Source organism: Camellia sinensis, chromosome 11, assembly GCF_055761805.1.
Source record: "Camellia sinensis isolate YWXY chromosome 11, ASM5576180v1, whole genome shotgun sequence".
Lineage (NCBI taxonomy): Eukaryota > Viridiplantae > Streptophyta > Magnoliopsida > Ericales > Theaceae > Camellia > Camellia sinensis.
The window spans coordinates 48,939,754-48,951,381 of NC_138971.1; positions in this window are offsets into that span (position 1 = coordinate 48,939,754).

Consider the following 11,628-nt stretch of genomic DNA (forward strand, 5'->3'; position numbering starts at 1 on the left):
GAGGCTAAAACATGTTGGACTTGACTAAGTTAAGCTAAAAAAACATGCTAACATATAGAGCTAACTAGGCATACAAACAAGACACAAGAAGGGGAGGCTAACCCCTCCAAATTGGGACTTCAAAATGAGTTTTTTGCCATTGAAAAACCTCTAAAATTCAGTGGTTAAAAGGCCCAAAAAAGTTGGTTTGAAAATGGTGAACAAAGGTACAAGAACTTTACAAACAAAGAAGTAAGAAGGGTGGACCACCCCCTAACTAAAAATGGCCTCAAACCACCACCTTTAGGCCACAAAAACAGAGTTTTTTACAGTTCAAAACCAGCCAAAAAACAGTTGAAAGAGATGGAAAAACAAGTATGCAAAACAAGTGTAAAAGGGGAGTGTTATACCTCTTGAAGCAAGCAACAATTTTAGGCACAAATTCAAGTCAAAAACACCTTCTACAGCTCCAAGAAGGCTTATAAGGACCTTAGCTCAAGGTGATCAAGTTTGATTAAGTAAGTGTATGCAAAAGTATAGGATTTGTGAGCAAATGTATACAAAATTGCAAGAGAGAGAGAATTTTTCTCCAAAATTTTCTAACCCTCTACAATGGGGGAGAAGGTCCCATATTTATAGAAAAACAAGCTTTCAACTGAGTTAAATCAATCCATACACGTGTATGGTGATCAAGCCCATTGTACCAACAACTAGAACAACTGTCAAGAAAATATCCGCAAAGAAGTCATCAATGGCCGACAACCTTAATTGGTGGCCGGCTGCCACCAAGGGTTGCTGGCTTGAAGATTTTGGTCCAAAATAGGGCACAAAATGGACAGGGTTTGAAGGCTCAAAGACAGGGCATTCCCCTGAGGACTTCGGGCACCAAAACGAGCACAAATAGTAACAATCATCGAGTGCACGAACGATGACATCCAAGTCTTGAGGACGATAAAAAATGGGGTGTCTACAGTTGCCCCTCTTTGACAGAACTCGAAAGTCATGAAATGACGTGAGTGAATGTCAAAGCATAGAGACGACTCATTTTTGACAAGGCTGAAGACTTGGACAAACTAGCAAGTTAAAAACAAATGGTTGCGCCCACAGGCTGCCTATGTATCCCTTTGCAAGGAATCAAACCAGTGTAGTTCTGGGGCAAGATGCGAGTGATATGCACGATGCAAGAATATAACTTATGATCATGCAATGAGGCTGTAATGAAACATTTAAATGCAAATGCAATGCAATGAAAATGCCATATTCAAACAAACCAAAACAAGGTACAACAATCTCAAACATGAAAAAAAGTAATCAAATAAACATGCCACGCATGGGAATCACGAGCCAAACCACACTTCATGCAAAAATGACATAAGAAAATTATGCAAGCTTAACTACGCGACGTGCAGAAAAGGCGAAGAGCGACATAACCGTCGGGCGCACCCAAGGTTTCAATCGAGATCCTAATGCGTTGCATGCGAAAGGAGGAAGAGGACAGTGTGAACACCAGGCACACCCGAATGTTTTTAACCAATTGGAAACCCTAACATGTTGCATGCGAGAGGAGGAGGAATGGTGTGAACACCGGGCGCACCCGAGTGTTTTTAACCGAAGAATTGGTGTGAACACTGGGATGCACCTGAATGTTTTTAACCAAAGAGGTGGTGTGAATACCGGGACGCACCTGAATGTTTTTAACCGAAGGGGTTGGTGTGAACACCGGGATGCACCCGAATGTTTTTAACCGAAGAGGTGGTGTGAACACCGGGGCGCACCCAAATGTTTTTAACCGAAGAAGTGGTGTGAACACTGGGATGCACCCGAATGTTTTTAATTGAAGGGGTTGGTGTGAACACCAGGACGCACCCGAATGTTTTTAACCGAAGGGTTGGTGTGAACACTGGGACGCACCCGAATGTTTTTAACCAAAGGGTTGGTGTGAACACTAGGACGCACCTAAATGTTTTTAACCGATGAGGTTGGTGTGAACACCGGGACGCACACAAATGTTTTTAACTGAAGAGGTTCCTAACGCGTCGCACGTGAAAGGAGGAGGAGTTGAAAGGATACGATCCGAAGGGTATGAATGATTTAACCTGGAACTCCTCTGAATAAACCGTACATACAATATTGTGCATGTGAAGGAAAGAGACTTAACAAGTGCGACATAGTATGAATGCATCTTCTATGCGAGACAAACAACCGAGATACAATGTTAATGGGATGTTCTATGCAAGAAACAAAAGCATAAGCATATTCTATGCATGATTGATAACGGGAGCATATTCTATGCGTAAAAGCGGGTGCACGTTCCATGCATGATTCAAAATCGAATGCAAGATGAGCATGCAATGCCTATGGGATGCACATCTTTCAACAACATATGTGAAATGCATATTCTATGTCACAAAGTGAAGTGCATGTTCTATGCAACAACGAAAAAAAAATGCACATTCTATGCAATGATTTGATGAAAACAAACTCAGAGGCAACTTCCGATTCACCTCTCAGAAGAATTGCAATGTATTTAAAGGATACACCTTGTCCACATTGACAAGTGACGAACATCGCGTATCGAAAACAAAGTTTCGAGCTTCTGCAGGGACCTTCTGATCCAAGCAATGAACAAACCCTTCAATTCTTAAAGACCAAAGACACAAAGAATCATTAGGACTCCAAGGGAAACCTCAGAACACTTGCCGGCCACCAGAGGGGGCCGTAGGCCACCTGTCGGCGACTAGTGATCGTTATCGGCCACCTGTTGCAGATTCGAGGCAAATTGGTAAATTTGCCTCGAGTCTTTAAGTATAGGGCATGGGGTTTCATTTCCTCACTACCCCATGCTTGAAATTACTCCTCCTCCTCTCTTTAGGTGCTCCTTCTCTCTAGATCTGCGCTTTCCACGCGTTTTCCAACACCCCACGCAAAGTTTATTCGCTAAACCCTCTTTGTTTACTCCATTTTGAACCGATTGGAATTTGATTTCGGTGCTTTTTCTTGGAGTTTCACCTTTTGAGGTTTATTCCCCTCGAGTTTCTCTTGGGTTTCGCACCTTTTTCTGGGCTTTGACTTTTTTCCCCACTTTCTCTCTCTTAGGGTTGACGTTTTTTAAGTTTTTCCTTTTTTCTCCATTTTCGACCACTTTTTTATCTTCTTTCTAGATGGCGGATGGCATACCTCATAACGGAGCTCCCCCAGAGATCCCATCCCAGTTGTCTCTAGAGATGGAAGTGGAGCCTGAGCCAGTGCTATTACCACCCAGGATTCGACCCTTTGATCCGACGACATATCATCCTCAAACATATATGTTACCCCCCGGGGGTATCAGGCACTTCAGAGCATTTCAGCGACGCACGCCTGAGGACCTCTTGCTACGGGAGCCGGAATCCCATTTGTCTTATGGCACCACCGAGGTACACACTACACTCTCATGTTTTCTTCACTATACATTGCATTTCTTGCTTGAACTGTGTTCCTCACTTCAACTGTAATGTTTACACTGCATTTCTTGCCTCTTGCTACATTTCTTGCCCTAATCACACTCTTGCACTGTATTTCTTACACTGCCTTCTCATCTGCCTGTTCTCATGTCACTGTATACCACCGTTTTGATCACAGAGGAACTCTCGTGCTATCAGGGGCTATGGAGCCACATCTGCGAGGGACTGGTATATGGAGCTTCCTTCCAGTGTCCGCTACATCATCAACGAGGCTGGCTTCGGCTTATTCTGCATGGGGCTGTCGCGCCATATCTTGAGTCGCCCACTTCTTGGTGCATTAGTGGAGCGGTGGTGGGATACCACCAACTCCTTCCACTTCTCTACTACTGGGGAGATGACGATGACTCCCTATGACTTCGCTATGCTCACTGGCGTAGAAATAGGGGGTCATCGGATCCCTTACGATATGGACATGGGCGAGTGGGAGGCCTCCTGGTTACACCTGCTAGGAACACGTCCACCTCTCTTTCGACCGGGGATGGTACGATATAACTGGTTCACTGAGCGTTTCCGTGGGAGAAGCCAGAGACCCTAGAGGAGACCGAGCATTACGCTCGAGGGTTCTTGATGTTCCTGCTCAACACCACCTTGTTTGCGAACATGTGGAACACTGTAGAGTTATATCTCCTAAGAGCTCTAGTGGACTTCTCTTAGGTCTGGCTTTATGATTGGGGTGGTGCTGGCCTAGCCACATTATATGGCTATATGAGCTCGACATCTCGCAGGAGGGGAGACAGAGTCGGAGGCTACTAGCGAGCCTGGGAGGTACGCTTTACATTTTTGTTTTACATTTTTCACTCGCCATTTTTGTGCTTTCTGCTTTGCACTTTCTGTACACTATACACTGCATTGTTTACACTTATATATTGTGCTCTCTGCACTGCACATTCTGCATCCTCTGTATCCATACTTGCACTTTTTGTACACTATACTATCCATTCTGCTTTCTGCATTTGTATTTTATGTACGCTGCACACACATGCTATTTCCTGCACTCTGTATCTGTATTTTCTATAAACTGTACGCACATGCTACTTTCTGCATCCTATGTTTGTACTTTTTGTACACTGTATACTTACTATTGCCTTTTCCTTGCAGCTATAGGTATACGCATATTTCCAGACCTTTGCCCCAGAGCCAGAGGTAGAGATGCCTCCTATTGTGCCATACTCTCACCAGTATGATGGGAGATGCTTGCGGAGGACCCGGGAGACCTTTGCATTCTTGCGTCTTTACTTCGATACAGTGACTGCTGCGGAGGTAACTCAAAACTCACAGTTGTTTTTTCTTTACTTCAGCTCTGATTCATATTGCAACTAAACAATTTATGCATTCTCTATTTGCAGATCGCATGGCAGCCTTGGGCGACGATGTCAGATAGAGTCCTAAACCAGTATGCCGGAGCCCAAGGGGCTTCCCACTTTCGATTTCTACTTGAGGGCCTGGTTTGCCGAGCCTGATTTCTAAGGGAGCATTTCCAGACCTTGGGTTTGCCTTAGCCGGTAGTTCCCATACCGCCCCCGCCATCTATGAAAGCTATAGAGAGTCTCTCATCCTGGAGATAATTCAGTTTATCGGGGGCTTAGACATCGACTACTTCCTTGGGAAGGGACATTCATCCAGACACATTTGATGCCTCCCTTGACGGGTGCTCATGCTTGTGCAGGTAGAGCAGCAGATGTCCCTTCGACAAGTAGGACTCAGGCGACGAGGGCCAGGGCTGGGAGGGCCCTCCCGTTGGACAGGCGACCGGTTGGCTAGAGATCCCGACCATGCTGACATGTTAGAGGCCGATCGGGACGTCGTATCAGATTCTGATTGAGCCAATAGAGGCCGGGCATAGATACGTCTGAGCTCACGATGCACCTCCGGTATGTACCACATATTTTCAGTTTTCCATTTTCCTTATGATATTTGTTCCTTCCGGATACTAGTCATACTCAATACATTTACAGGCACCCCCGGGGTACACTAAGGGACTGCTCGAGCTAGTAGCCTCATTTGAGAGCATGGTTCTAAGGAGGGAAGCACTACTCAGTGTCCATGGTATCCAGGTATTCTTCCCCTACTTTTTACCCACATTTCAGCATGTTCTACACTATTGTGCATTGCATTATGACCGAAGCATTGATACTCATCTCATGGTATGTATTTTTCCCCTTGTCACATCACACTACTGTGCTGCACTGACACACTGTACTGCACTTCTACTATATTTGGCTCATTGCATTCCACAATTTTCATTATATTGCATCTGTAACTATTCATCATATCTGATATGCCCATACTGTATTTTTATTTATTTATTTAGGTTCCAGCCTTACTGAGAGCACCAACGGCAACGGCGCCTACACCATCACCACCTCCTCCAGCAGCAGAGGAAAGGGAAAGGCAGGCCCCAATATGTAGCCGAGAGGGACGTCATGGTCGAGGCCGGAGGAGCCCTTTAGAGCCAGTGTTAAGTGATGACGATGCGAAGACCAGTGGCTCCGAGGAGGCAGTGAGTATACAGTCTGAGTCCTCTGAGAGTGGAGATGACGACGATTTTAGGTTTGAGAGTGGCGGTGATACTGAGCCGGGCTCTGAGGTAGAGAGCGGCGACGATTTTGGTTCTGGTTCGACATCTGAGTCAGACAACGGTACAGATGGAGACAACTCTGAGTCCCCACCCAGGAAGAGAACGAAAAGGGCTTCTCGAGCCTGAGATGGCTGGCGCTGATTTTCTTGTATTTTTGCATTGTTTCTTTTTTGTTAGTAGTGTTAGCACATTGTATAGCTTTTGACAGGTTTTATTTTCTTTAAAAACTTGTACTGCACTTTTGTAAAAAGCCATGATCGGAATGAAAACCAGCTTTTCTTTGAAAAAGTGTTGTATTTTGCATCATGAGCACCACTTAGCACAGAATGGAGATTGAATTTGATATTGAAAACCGAATACTTGTATTACCATAACAGTCTTAATCAGGTAACGAACCGACCAACAACTAAAATTCTAAACACAACATACAACTTGATAATCGAAATAGCAACAACTCAATAAGCAACACAGCATAACTCGATGAACAACAAAACAACTCGAATACGACTCAACAAACATGCTAAAACTAAAAGGACTCAAAACAAGACCTTAAAATGCATAAAGAACAGAACAAAACACATGTTTTTAGCATTTTCAACACACAGGTAGACAACAGGATAGACAAAACAGCTGTCAGCCACTAAAAGATCTTGCTGGCCACATGCTGGCCATGAATGGAATATGCCGGCCACCAGTACTAGCCTGCTGGCCATTAGTAGTGGCTTGCCAGCCACCAATGTGCAAAACCTCCAGATTGTTGACAGCTGGCTCCCACTCACTGCCTTATCTTCTACAAAAGCTTGGACCTTGTAGTTTTTTCATTTCAGCTGCAAATTCTTCACAAATGGAGCCATTTTTCGCCAAAAAACTCTTGAATTGGATTGCAACTTTGGATGGCTCAGAAAAGGTGAATTTTCGGGGTTTTGGCATAAACGCACTTTTCCCGCTGAGCCGTTCTCCACTTTGTTTTCTATTCCTTCATGTCGTGGCTGGGTGTTAGAACCTGATTACACATGTCTTTAGCTTTGGAAGACAAGAGATATGCCCGACAATCGAACAATTTCAAGGGCTAATGCGGTCCTTGCGCGATGAGGAAATCTTGCCTCAGCCCTGTTTTGGCCACATCCAAGCTTTGGGACGGATGTGTGGGCTTACTCTACACAAGGCCCGATCCTTGGTTCACAATGCAGAGCTGGACATTCTCAGCTTGATCCATCAATTTTTTGAAACCGGTGACCGAGGTGATCTTCTTTGGTTGGGTTTTCGGCAACACGCCCTTTGTTTCTGTATGTTAGCTCATTTCCTTCTTGCCCCCAGTTTCGGAAAGTCTAGCATCTGGATAATTAAAGTGGCCCAAGGTTTGAAAGAGGGCAAGAATTGCATCGGCTTGGTGTTGGCTGAGACTTTGATGGGCTTAGACATCTTCCATCGGTGAGAGACCACCAAATTCACGGGGAGTCCACTACTTCTTCAAGTAATGTTTCCCACCCTTTCTAATATGTGTTTCTCACATCACTCGGCACTCATGCTCTGTTTTCTCTCAAAGTCCTTTTCTCACTTTTCTCTCAACATACATCTCTCTATTCTTTAATCTCTCTTTTCTTACATTCTTTCCCAGATATGGCTAGTGGACAAGCTGAAGGTAGTGGACTCTTGCTCCGCATACTCAGCCCAAGCATACTTTTTCCGCCAACAGCTAGTGGATTTCCCGAATGAGGGATAGTGGTGCCATTGGATGTGCAACAGGTCTGCTGCTAACAATGCTTGGGGTTGTCCCTGGCTTAATCTGACCGAAATGAGCTACAACATGACTCAACAACATGGCATTCAGCTGATTGGCCTAACACACTGTGTATTCTACTTTCCGTTCCGGTTCGGACATCAATTTAGACATGATTAGACTTGCCCAGAGGATGGGGTAGAATACCCGGTTTCATTCCCAATCCAAGGTTCACATTTGGCTAGATACCTCACTGCTTGGAAGACGAGAGAATTTCTAGCTCCTGCCCCTAGCTCCAGTTGCGCACTTTCTGGTGAGTGCTTGACTTGGCTCGAAGATGAGGCACAATCTGGGCCCACTTTAGCATTAGAAGCTTCCATAAGCACAAGCGGGGGACGCATGAGCACCTGACTCATCTATGCCCCTAGTTTATTTGCTTTGATCTTACTTTTCAAGTTTTATGCATGTAATAAAAGCAACTTTGATTTGTATCGAGAGTTGGAGAACTTTGTATTGAAATCAATGAAATTGAAGTTGTGGGCACTGGAAGTTTTTCTTTTGGTTCAAAAATGGTCTAAGTGGTAAAAGGTAAAATTTGAGAAAAAATCAACTGTTATCAAAACTTTTCAAAACCATTTTCAATAAGGATCACAACTTGGCACGCATGGAATCAATCCTCGAGATGTACAACCCCAAATTTGAAGATCACAAATTGCCCCTTGTCTGAATAGCACTGTTCAACGTTGTAACCAGCTCTTCTCAGAGAGGATCACAACCGAACATTCAGATAAAGAAGAGACAAAGATGACCTGATCAACACATGGACAAGACAGTTGAGTTGGAGGTGTTTACGACCGAACTTTAGAGTGAAGTTGCCTACGTATCCAAAAGATGGGAATCAGGCCTTACGTAGTTCAGTTCAGGTTCACTCGAGTATTAACACTCTCCTTTTGCGTTCTAACTTTTTCTAAGGCCGCCCTTTAGGGTTTTCAACCTTGCGAGCTCAGTTTTTCTTTATTTCCAATTTTTGTGCTCTACATTTTACCTAGGTTGCCCTTCTGGGTTTTCGGCCTAGCGAGCCTCTCAGGGATAGTATTTCTTCAACTTTTCCATGTTGATCGATTGGGAAAATTCTAGGCCATCCAGGTCCATGAGAATAACAGCTCCACCCGACCAGATGGTTTTGATGATTGAAAGACCAGTCCAATTGGGTCTGAACTTGCCCCTATTGTCATGGATGGGAGCTCGGTTGTCTTTCAGTACCAAGTCCCCTTTCTTGAGATTCCGGGACTTAACTTTCTTATTAAAAGCCCTTGCAATCCTGCGTTGATAACCCTAAACATGGTACAGTGCTTTCAGCCTTCTCTCATCAAACAACATCAATTCTTCGAACCTGCTCTGCTGCCAATCTGCCTTTGTTATCTGACACTCAGCCATAACCCACAAGGACAAAACTTCTATTTTAATAGGCAGAACAGCTTCCATACTATAAACAAGGGAATAGGAGGTTGCTCCAGTAGATGCCCGAATTGAAGTTCTATAGCCCCAGAGTGCAAATGGCCATTTGTCTAGCCAGTCCTTGTAGGTCTCAACCATCTTCTGTAGAATATGCTTGATGTTCTTGTTGGCAACCTCAATAGCTCCGTTGGTTTGTGGCCGGTATGTAGATAATTATGGAAAGCCACGTTGTATTTTTCCAACAAGTCGATCATTTCTTTCTAGAAATGGAAGCCATTATCTAAAATGATCTCGTTTGGGACTCCATAACGGCAAATGATGTTATTTTGGATGAACTTAGCCACATGCACTGCTTTCAACACTGTATAAGACTGAGCTTCCACCCACTTAGTAAAATAATCAATTGCCACCAGAATGTATTCATGCCCATTTGACCTTTTCGGTGTGACTGCGCTGATGACATCGATTCCCTAGACTAAGAAAGGCCACAGTGAAGTCATGTTGTACAGCTTTGACGGCGGAATATTCATGGGATTCGCAAGGATTCGGCATTGTGACATCGCCAAACAAAACCAATACAATCCTCCTCCGTGGTAGACCAGTAGTAACCTTGCCTGAGAATTTTCTGGATTAACATTACTCCGTTCATGTGTGCTCCACACTCTCCCCCATGAATAGCCTCCATCAGGCACTTTGATTCTTCTGCGTTGACACACAACTTGTGCATTCCCAGATGACCCCTCTTATACATTTTACCTCCGCAGATGATAAATTGAACAACCATCCACCATATTACCCTCTTATCTTTGGCATTTGCCCCTGGTGGATAAACCTCATTTTCCAAGAAGTTCTAGATATCGTAAAACCAAGGGTTTTGATCTTGCACTTCATCTGTTGCGGCGATAGACTCGTAGGCCGGCGTATATCTCTGCTCAATAATGATCGGACGCATCTGGACTCCAAACAGGATGTCTATCATGGAAGATAGAGTTGATAAAGCATTAGCGAACTTGTTATTCTCTCTTAGAAGATGCGTGAAAGTCAGCTTCTCAAACCTGGGAATCAGAACATCCAAAGTCTGGTGATAGATCTTCATCTTTTCTTCTTTAACCTTCTAGTCTCCTTTTACTTGAGACACAACTAGGTTCAAGTCCCCGATAATGTCCAACCTTTTTGCCCCTAGTTCCAGGGTGGCTTCCAAACCAGCGATACACGCCTCGTATTTTGTTTCGTTATTAGATACCTTGAACGAGAGTTTTAAGGCTAAGGGTATATGGAAATTGTCGGGTGCTATCAATAACACCCTTATCTCGTAACCGTACTAGTTAGACGCTCCGTCAAAGTACATTGTCTAAATCTCTTCCTCGACTTGCATAATAGCTTCATCTGGGAACAAGTATTCTATCACTTTATCCCCTTCCACTGGGTGATTTGCCAGGAACTCAGCTACCGCTCTCCCCTTGACAGACTTGCGAGTAATATACTTCAGATCAAATTCAGAAAGGAGAAGGAACCAACGGGTTAGCCTACTCGTAAGCACTGGTTTCTCAAAGAGATATTTGATGGGATCTAATCTCAAAACTATAATTACAGAATGAGCTAACAAGTAGTGCCTCAACTTCCTGGTAGCCCATACCAAGGCTAGGCAAGTTTTCTCCAACGGGGTGTAACGGGTCTCATAATCTAGCATTTTCTTGCTCAGGTAGTAGATGGCTCTCTCCACCCTATCCTCAGATTCTTGAGCAAGCATGCATCCCATCGTTGTGTCCATTACTGACAGATACATAATCAAGGGCTTTCCCGGCTCTGGTGGCGACAAGACAGGTGGATTCTGAAGGTACTTCTTGATCTACTCAAAAGCGAATTGACATAGATCATCCCATCGGAATATATTTCCTTTCAAAAGGAGACCAAAAAGTGATTCGCAAGTCAAGGTTAATTTAGAAATAAACCATCTCATGAATTACACTTTACCCAGAAAGCCTCGCACCTCCTTTTTATTCCTTGGTGGTGGCATTTCTATGATGGCCTTGATTTTGGAAGGATCTACCTCGATGCCCCTCTGTGTGATCAAGAAACCCAACATTTTCCCTGTTGTTACACCAAAAGTACACTTCTGTGGGTTCAACCTCAGTCTATATTCTCTCATCCATTGAAAGAATTTCTTCAAGGCGGTGTAGTGGCTCTCTCTTTCCTTGGACTTGACAATCATGTTGTCCACGTACACCTCGACCTCTTTATGGATCATATCATGCAGAATTGTGATTGCAACCCGTTGATAGGTAGCCCCGACATTCTTCAACCCAAATGGCATCACTTGATAGCAGTAGGTTCCCCACGGCATAGTGAAAGCAGTTTTCTCTGTATCCTCGGGTGCTATCAGAATCTAGTTA